Source organism: Sciurus vulgaris (assembly GCF_902686455.1).
Source record: "Sciurus vulgaris genome assembly, chromosome: 9".
Lineage (NCBI taxonomy): Eukaryota > Metazoa > Chordata > Mammalia > Rodentia > Sciuridae > Sciurus > Sciurus vulgaris.
The window spans coordinates 85,058,572-85,068,988 of NC_136469.1; the positions used below are offsets into that span (position 1 = coordinate 85,058,572).

General features: G+C 37.1%; 1 pseudogene across 1 annotated transcript; it reads right to left on the minus strand.

Moving 5' to 3' along the window:
* Positions 1–258: 258 nt before the first annotated feature.
* On the minus strand, positions 259–7,334 carry LOC306669269 (ferritin light chain-like; annotated as a pseudogene). Its single transcript has 2 exons — positions 6,833–7,334; positions 259–291 (listed from the first exon to the last, which is right to left on the minus strand). The product of its transcript is annotated as a ferritin light chain-like (transcript).
* Between the last annotated feature and the right edge of the window lie 3,083 nt (positions 7,335–10,417).

Genomic DNA, 10,417 nt, shown 5'->3' on the forward strand with positions numbered 1-10,417 from the left:
ATTTCCAAGTGTACGTTAAATCTTCACCCACACTGTACTCCACTGCACTTCCTGGTCTTCGAGGTAGGGTGTCTGTCACTTCTTATTTAACTTTCTACCAGAAGAAATAATGTCAGAACATGCATCGTGAGATAAGTGAGCAAGGCGCTATTTTGGGTGTTGTATCATGTCTCCTTTTAATAACAGCAAGACATGAAAATTTTTACTACTCGATTTTATTATTATTTTTTTTACTGTTTTTAATTTTTTTTTTTTTTACTACTCGATTTTACGGATGAGAAAACGAAGACACTGAGAGGGAAAATAACATGCTCAAGATTACATAGCTGGTAAGAATAGTTTGTGCAGCAGGCCCATAATAACAAAAGACTGATATTTGCTGAATGATTGCTGTGTGCTAGGCACTGGACAAGCAGCTGTACAGATCTTAATCAAGTCATTTACTCCCCATGACAATCCCTGGAGATGGGTGCTGTTGTAGATGGGCGTCACAGTATAGTCATCTTCAGGGAAGGAAATTGCAGCAGAGAGAGATTTGAATTAAGGTTTAAGACTTGCCCAAGTTCACACAACTAGTGAAGGTAATAAGTTGCCTGAGTAAGCAAGTTGGCTCAGGCACCCTGGCTCATCTTCTGTATTCTGCTGCCTCTCCAAAGCCCAAAACTCTTCCGAAGAACAAATCAAACTGTCCTTTCACTTAATTCCCTGTCCCCCTTCCTTATGCCTTAGACTTACTGAGTTCTCACTCCTTAGTCAAACAAGATTTTAGATCCTCTGATGCCTGTTTATATGAGCCTGATGGTCCCTTAGTCACAAGAACTGGGAACTCTAGGAGTTGAGGAACATTCCTAAAGAAGTGAATTGCCTGGTACCATTAACAACTCTGGAGAACAGCTTCCTTTAATCTGACTTCTTTCTCATATGCCAGGACTCTTTCCTCACTTTCTAGGGTGTCATTGCTTTTTCTGTGGCAAGGTTAATTTTTCTGCCTGATCCCACTATTACCACGTGCAGATCTTGCTTACACTTCCACAATGAGGATACACTTCCACAATGAGGATACACTGAAATTTTTCTTTTGTCTTGGTAAATTTATTGATTTCTGTTGAAATGAGAACTAAAAGATACCGCAAGCAAATGCCCATCCCACTTACCTCCTCCCTGGTGGTAGAAACTGCAAATTCAATTTGTTAAACATGTTCTTTGAATCATTTTTGACCTCAAAGTCCTTCTGGTTTCTAGTGTAATCTAAGTGATTATGAAGCATTTCTGCATCTGGGTTTTGGTTGTCATGGAGGCAGGGACCACACACAGATGGAGTTTTGCAGGGACATTCTATAAGGCACTAGTGCCTTTAAATAGGGTAATTTAAGTAAATGAATAAAGGTTTTGAAGACTATGTCACAGAAAAATGTATTAAATTGAAAATCAACAAAACTTAATGGGGACCCCCTGGAGAGTCAAGCATGTGTGACTCTATCAAAGATGATGGTTTGGTACTTAAAGGATAGTGATCCCTACATACTGATCAGTTAAAATTTCCAAGACTTTTGACTGTACACAGAATCAAGTTGAAATGATTTATTTAATTAAAATCTATTATTTTGATTGCTAATTAAAACTTTTCAATCTATTAATTTAATCAAAGCACATTTAATCACTTACTATGTGCCAGACTATATGGTAGGCTGTGGAAATGCAATGGTTGCAAAATCCAGGGTAGGTTAGATTATGCTGCTGAAACAAGTCAACCTAAAGTCTTTGAGACTTAAATAGAAGTTTGTTTCTTGCTTATCAAAGTCTACTATGGATCCAGTTTACTCCCTAGAGTAGCCATCCTGTATGTCAGGACTTAGTGTTGTACCATTAAATCAAACCCTGCTTCCACATTTAGTGAGGTGAGAGAAAAGAGAAGTGAAGAATTAAGTGTAGCATTTAAAAATCTATCCAGACGTGACACTTCTGTGTGTATTTCATTGACTCAAGTAAGTCAATGGCCATGCCCAACTTTGAGAAAGCAAGGAAGCACAATCCTAGTGGAGAGAAGAAAATGAATAGCCGGGAAGAGTTGTGATGTGTGCCACAGTGTTTAATTTCTTCTGCCATCAGGAAACTTATATTCTAGTAGTGGAGAGTCAAATATTGAATGAACATTCCCAAAACTATGTGCAACAATTCATTATGTTATAAATGCTATCAACAAGAATATCCACTAATATTTGTTGAGCTTCTGCCATGTGTTAGGAATCATTCCAAGCATTTTATATATATTCATCTGTTTAAATTTTACATTTTATGAGACAGTTAGTGTAAGCAGAATATGTCACCTCAAGATATGTCGCTTTGGCATTAGGATTATTTTGAGAAGATAAGTTGCACTTTTGTAAGGGAAATTTTAATTTATGGAGGAAACCTACATATGTAAAAGTGTTGTTATGGCTTGGTTATGAGGTGACCCCCAAAGCTCCTGATATTCTGGAATATTCAGAGGTGAACTCATTACAGCTGTAATCTAGTCAGTCCATCCTAGTTTGACTAGATGGTAACTGTAGGCAGATGGGGCATGGATGGAGAAGGTGGGTCAGTGGCAGCATACCCTGAAAGAAAAAAGGTGCATCTTCATGTGCCCACCCTGTTTTCTGACCCTGCCATATGAGCTGAGCATCTACTGGTTCTTTCCTGCATGATGTGCTGCCTCACTTTAGGCCAATGGAGTTGGCCATCTATGTCCTGAGACCTCTGAAACCATGAGGTCCAACTAAACTTTTCCTCCTCTAGGCTATTTTTGTCAGGTATTTTGGTCACAACAGTTAAAAAGCTGAGTAAAACTGTTGTCTTCTCAGTACTGGGAAGAGAAGGATGACTCTAATTTGCTGGAGCAAATTAGAGCAAATTCAGCACTAGAGAAGACACCGACTCAAATCTGAATAGCAAATCTTATTTTTTTACCAAGCTTCTTCTGGTCACTTGCTCACAACTGCTATACCCCAACACCATTATTTTCTTGTTTCAGCTGAAGATGGTATTTACGCCTAAATCCTAAGCCTCCTCTTTGAGAATTCCTCATTTTGTGGTTATTTTCCATTTATATATGAACTTACATGTTCATAAATGTTTGTTTTCTCTTGTTAATATGCCTTTCATTATAGGGGGTGCCAGCTAAGAAAATACTATCCTAATTTTGCAATAAAGAAACTGTAAACTGAAGAGCATTTAACTATGAAGGAAAACAAAGGATGCTGAGAGATGTAATAGTGGAGGACTATTAGATGCTTGGTGGGAGTAATAATGCAATATGCATATTACCCCTTAGTAATGCCTCATAGCAAAAGCCAGTTTCTTTATAGAATTCTCTTGGTTTTTTAAATAATACTCCCCTGGGATAAAACATAAGAGAAATCTATCTTTTTCTGACTTCCACTCTTTTTTGATCACGGTTAAAATGAATTTCTAATATTTTGAACTTTCAACATCTTACCAAAAGAAAAAAAAAAGGCCCTTGGCTGGCTTAATTTTTGACATCATGAATTTATTGTAATGTATAGATGATGTTAGATAATATACATTAGATGATATTGAAGTATTGTTTCTGAACTCTTGGTTTCATCATGGCTTAGAAAAGAGGGAATAACATGTTTAACAGGACTGGAAAGGCAGTGTGTGCAGTGGTTACAGGACGGATCAGAATTGCCTTTTGTCATCTACTAACCAAGTGGTTAATTACTTGGCACTTCTATCCCTCAGATTCTGTTAGTCAATTGGGGCTGCTATAACAGAATACCACAGACCAAGTGATTTCAATGACAGAAATTTATTTTTCAAAGTTCTGGAGGTTGATTGTCTCAGACTAAAGTGATGGAAGGGTTGGTTTCTGGTGAGTCTTCTCTCCTCGGCTTGCAGAGGGCAGCCTTCTTGCTAGGTTGCCATATGACCTGTTTTGCACACTCAATGTATGGTATCTCTTTTCTTGTAAGGACACCAGTCCTAGTGGATTAGGTGTCCTTATAAGAAACATTTATGCCTTCCCTTAAGCTTAGTTAGCGCCTTAAAAACCCTGTTTCTAAATAGTCACAGTGGGGATTAGGGCTTAACGTACGAATTTAGAGTGGGGGGATAAATTTAATCCATAAAATTCTACCCTCTGTCCCTTCAAATTTATGTCCTCTCATGCAAAATGTTTTCAACCCATCTCAGAAGACCCAGTCTTCTAATAACCCATTCCAACAGTAACTCTCAAGTCCAGAGTCTCATCAAACTATCATTTAAAATAGGTGCAGGTGAGACTTGAGAGAGGATTCATTCTGAGGCAAAATTCCTTTGTAGCTGTTAAACTATGATAAAAACAAGTTATGTGCTTCTAAAATACAGTAGCAGGAAAGCATAGGATAGTTTCCTCCCAACATTACTAGGAGGATTGAATAGATTACATACAGAATAGTTTACATACAGGTTTTTAAGGCGCTAACTAAGCTTAAGGGAAGGCATACATACAGCATGTTCTAAGTGCCTATACATGTCAGCCATTATTAGAGAAGAAACTTAGAAATATATTACAAACATTTTGCGATCCACAATTCAAGAAAACAATTAATACCTATTGTAGCTATTCTTGATGCACACACCTGTGTGACTATTATCCTTCATAATTCCACTCCTGCTGCAATTTAACTGGAGTGGAAAGTGCTGAACAATCTCTGACCACCTAAGCCCCTCAAAAGTCAGGAATGTAACAGACTCAACACCCTGGTGTGTTTTGTGTTGGCTTCATATGTCTCTCCAAACATACTACAGTGCAAGAGTATTTCCTTTGGGTCTGCCATACTGGTCCCTATCATTTTGCTTTCCTATACTTAACTCCCATTCTCTTATTTTTAATATTAATGGCAAAAAAGATTCATGCAGGCAAAAGTGTAAATTTGAAGCTTAGCTAAGAAATATGTGCTTGAATAGAGCAGTTTTAAAAGGGCATGATGAAACATGATTGTTACCCTGATTTAAATAACATTGTTTGAAGTTGCATGAGCTATTTGAGGACAATAAACTATGTGTCAGTAATTTTTAATCAAGGATAAAGCCTTTAAAATATTTCAGGAAGGAATGAACTGGCTTTTTGGAGATGATGCCCATAATGAAACCCCTTATTTGAACTAGTGTAAAGCTCAATTGAATTAATACTGTTAGTCCAGCACTGACCCATAGAGATAAAATACAAGCCACATATGAAATAGCAATTTTACTAGCCACTTTTATTTTATATTTTTACAGTGCTAGAGATAAAACCCAGGGCTTTCTGCATGTTAAAGTATATACTGTACCACTGAGCAACATCCCTAGCCTCTGTGATATTTTTTAGAAAGAAATGTAACAAATGGTATTAATTCAATAATACCTCTATTTAACCAAATATATCTAAAATATTTATCATTTCAACAGGCAATGATTATAAAAATTTTAATGAAATATTTTACATCCTTTTTCATTCTAATTCTTTAAATTTCAGTGTAGATTTTATGCTTGCAAGACATATCAATTCAGACTAGCCACATTTTCAGGGTTCAGAAACCAAATGTGTTGATATCATAATGTAGTAGGTATCACAATCAAAATGTGGTTATAGAACATGGACAGTCCCTTTCTTTGCCTCTGGATGTGTGCAGTAAGAGTAAAAACAGTGCAAGTGAGACTTTCTTGACTGTATAGTAGTTGGAAGCTGAAGGCTTACTGATTGCATGATCTGTTAACCTTTCTAGATCTCATCTAGACCATTTCCCATCTATGAAATGGGGGTGGTAATAATATAGAACAGATGAGACTGGACACCCAAGGAATTTTCAGGAAGCAGATTGTTTAGCTGGAGCAGTCCAGAGGGGACCTGGAAAAATCGCTGACCTGAAATCTGGAAATTCGTTAAACCTTATACTCAGTTGGGTGGTTACATGTCAGTGGGTGGGTACATAACAGTTACTCTTTGTCCCATTTTCTTAGGTTAGACAGAGGTTATATAAGTTTTTATCAAGAAAATGGAGATAGTAACTTTTGTATAGCAATAAGCTCTCTTTGAGACATACTGTATCACACCTTTTATGTGCAAACCTGACACAAGAAAGAGGAAGCTTCAGACCACAATGCCCTCTGCAGAAACCCCACTGACATTCTGTTGATGTTCTTTGTAAAGTCTTGGTGACAAAAAGCGTAAATATGGGGGCGATCTTTAGAGAAGTTTAATTATGGCAAGGGTCTTTTGGGTGGGGGTACTTGGTCTGCTTTGTTAACAATATCTTATTTCAAACAATATCTTATTTCAATATCTTATTTTAAGTGTGTAGAGAGCGTTTTGAGCTGAGATTAGACTACAAAGACTTTTAACATTTATTTGTTCTTGTTTTGGTAGAAATAATTATGATAGTGAAAAATTAAGATTAATAGTAAAAACATGTCAAATATTATTGTAGTATTTAGGAGAATTGGATTTCTTACTACTCAAAGGCACTGGCAATATTACTTGTCCCTAGAAGTTTCCATATACACAGTTTAGAGCAATGTTTTTTGAACATTTTAGCCTCAAAACTCCTTTGTACTCCTGAAACTTATTAAGACCCCTTAGAAATGCTTACTTATGTAGGGAGAGTATTTTAAGATCCCTGCAGATAATTGTGTTTTTTCTTCTTTGGTACTGTATCAATACCTTCCTTCCTGGGAAAGCTTTATTTTCATTTGGTCCAAGGTTTGGGAGGGGCACCATGGTGGTTAAAAAGCTGCCTAGGGGTTGGAGGGAGAGGCTCAAACCAAAGCCCTGATGCCAAGGGATGCAAAGGAGTCCCATCAAAGGTACTGTGCTCCAGGGTCTCCTAGTGATGTTCGAGAGTAAGTCTTTGGGACCTGCCAGATGGTGGAGGTTAGTCAAATGGTCCCCCATCTTCTTGATGAGTTCTACCTCCTTATCAAGCAAGTGGGTCTCCAAAAAGTCACAGAAATGTGAATCTGTGCAGGTAGAGCCCAAAGTATGAAGATCCAAAATGGTTTTGTTCAGGTTCTTCTCCAGGGTCAAGGCAGCTTCCATGGCATCCAGGGTGTTTCCCCACTCATCTCGAGAGGGTTTCTGCACATCCTGGAAGAGGGTGGGAGTGGTTTTGAATCTTTAGGAGATACTGGGAGGCCTCGCACCTTTCCTCTGCCAATTTGAGGAAGAAGTGGCCCATGGTTTCCAGAACTACATCATCACGGTTGAAATAGTAACCCAGAGACAGGTAGGAGGCACACAGATGCCAATTGACCAGGTAGTTGATAGCAGCCTCCACCTGGATGGAATATTTCTTTTGAATCTTGGAGGTCATGGTTGGTTGTCAATAAGAAGCTAACAACAAAAAAGGGAGTTGGCTGGTCCTGGAAGCAGGAGATGGGTGAGAAGTTGGTCCCAGAAACTGCAAATGGAGATCTGATTGGAAGGTGGATGGAAGCTGGAAGAAAAGCCCGGGTCTGTTCAGTCCAAACATTGTTGAAGCAAGAAACAGATCTGTGGGACCTCTAGGCTTGGTCTTTTTAATATTTTTTTAGTGCTAGAAATGGAACCCAGGGCCTCATGCATGCTAGCCAAGTGATCTACCCCTGAGCTACACCTTCAGTTCAGTAGTTTCTTAAAAGTTCCTTGTAGTGTGTAATCTGAAAGCATATCGATGTTATATTCATATTCTATTGCATTAAAATTCATTGTTCTGTCTTGTACTTTGACTATATATTTTATCCATACATGATTTTGTAATGCCATATATTGGCCACATGAAAAATACTGGTTTAATGAGTTAGGCACATTTTAACACATTAATTATACTATATCAAAAGATCACATTTGTTAATATTTTCACCTGTATCAACAGAAAAATCTTTAAGTATTGGGAAGCTGTGAAACTAATGGTAAAAGATATGTTTCACCAAATTTTAATTTTCTCTTGAAATCTTGAATCTTATAATTGGCACAAAATACTGGCAATTGTTTTTCTTGATGTGATGAGGTAACTTCATGGCTATAGTGTTTCATGTCTAAATAACCATGGTGTATCCATCACTCACTCTTCCCAGTTAGTTCATTAAAATATGACTACTTTACTTTGTAACTCAAATCATCACACAAATGCATTTTCTGAGACAATTATCTTTGGCATGCCAGAAATATATTTTATGGATATTTATCCTTTATCCACACAGAATATTAAAAAGATGTATGATCAAGATCACAATTTAATAAAATTAATAATTTATTCTCCTTAATCAAGGACATTAATAAATGAAAACTACTTTCCCCCCTCTAAACTTGATAGGCCTCATGGTGAATAATTCAGTAATTATTAGCTTAGTTTGATGCCAATGCTTTCATTTGTGCTAAGGCACCAAGTTTCATCCACAATTACTTTTACAGAATTAATGCAAAAGTTAAAAACAATCGATCAAAAAACAACAAAAGTCGATTTATATCTTAGTATTATTATGAAAATGGTTTTGAATTAGGAGATCTCAAAGAATCTTGGGCATTCCCATTACCCTGAATCATACTTTGAGAACTGCTGGTTTAGGAAAACAACATGCTGAGGACATTGACCGTTTAATCTGTTCAGAGCAAAATTATCTTTAGAGCAATGCTCTTTCTTCTGCTGCTTGAAGTAAGTGGTTCCAATAGTGGTTGCCATTTTCTTGTGGAGGCTGCCTCTACCCACTACCCCTCCCCCAATTGGTATAAAATAGATACCAGTCTTTGTTTGCCCTACTCAGTCACTTTCCCAAATTCTCAAACTTGGGCCCAGAAAATGTTGCAAATAGTTGCTCTGTGGGAATGGAGTTACCAGGTTCTAGCACTCTAATGAGCCATCCCAGCAAATAGAAGAAAGTAATCTGAAATAGAATAGAGAACCCTGATACTCAGAGAGAAGCAGATATTGTAGGCTTAATAGCATTCCAATCACTTTTTCCACTTGTCTCTAAGGTCCAACCACCCTTGCCCTTTACACCACTCCATATACATTTCAATAGATTTTTCTTGCCTTTAAATATACCTTATGTTTTCAGTCTTTGTAAGTTTGTACAATTAAGCTTTATTTTTCTTGCATGTTTTAATCCCCATAAATTATAACACATCTTAGTAGATTCCACTTCAGGTTGTACTGAATTCAAGTTTTCTCAATTTCTTTGAAAATATTCTTTACTGTAGTTTTACTCAGATGATTCATAAAGGCTAATTTTTCACTCACTTCAAACTCAGTATTGAATTACCAAATAACAACAACCAAAGAGCATTGGTGTGCTGCTCTCAGAAAAGATTAAAGTAGTTCTCAAGAGATGCCAGTTAGGTCCCCAATAAGTGAGTTGTTATAAAAGAGCAAACCTGACCCCTGAATCATTCTCTTGCTTCCTGTCTTGTTATGTATCTTACCCTCTCATATAAGCTCTTGCTGTGATGCCATTCATTATGATGTGAGACAGCAAAGGTGTCATTGTTCACCAGAGGCTGAACAAATTGGGCTCCCTAATCTTGAACATTCAGCCTTCAAAACTATGAGCTAAATAAACTTTTTATCTTATTGATCGATCGATTATTGATTGTGGCACTGGAGATGGAGGAATCCAGTTACATTCTGCCTCTGAGTTACATCCCCCAGACTTTTTATTTTATTTTGGCATAGGGTCTTGCAAAGTTGCCCAGGTGGCCGTAGAACTTTTGATTCTCCTGCCTTAGCCTCCTGAGTATCTGGGATTACAGGTATGTGCTGCTACACCTGGCAATAAATCTCTTTTCTTTATATACCTGGTTTCAGGTATTTGGTTATATCAGTGGAAAATGGACTAATAATATTTTCTTTCCTTTTTCATGTGGCATGAAGCCAAGGTTCTTAAAAATTACCTTTTGTATCTCCCTTTGCCATCATGTATATATATTTTTTCCTAGCTTATCTTTTCATTTAAGCTGTGGCTACCCTTAAAAGACCTCAGCTTTATGCAAGAAATTCAATTTTATTATTCCAACTTACGCAAGTCAAGTCCTTATCACTTGTTTCCAATGCAGCTGTGAAGCCAAGGGGATCTACAGTTTTAGCAACTGTTGAACATTCTAATTGACTCCATTCCTACTTTTTTTCTATGTGCCCTTGAGGTTTTCTCTTATTTTCTTCTGAGTCCTATTTATGAAAAGATTATAGCAGATTATCTAACACTTTCCAGGCAGTTTGTAGTAGTAGTTTTTTCCAGAAGACTAAACCTCCATGCTTATGGAAGAGAAATTCTCTTAAGCTTTTTAGCCCTGTTCTTCCTTCCCTTTCCTTTTTTATCCTTTCCTTTCCTTTTTCAAACTCAAATTCTAATTGAAGCCTCCCATCACATTAGGTTGGTAGAAAACTTCTGTTTTTACAAATGGCTTTTGTTTTTTGAAAAT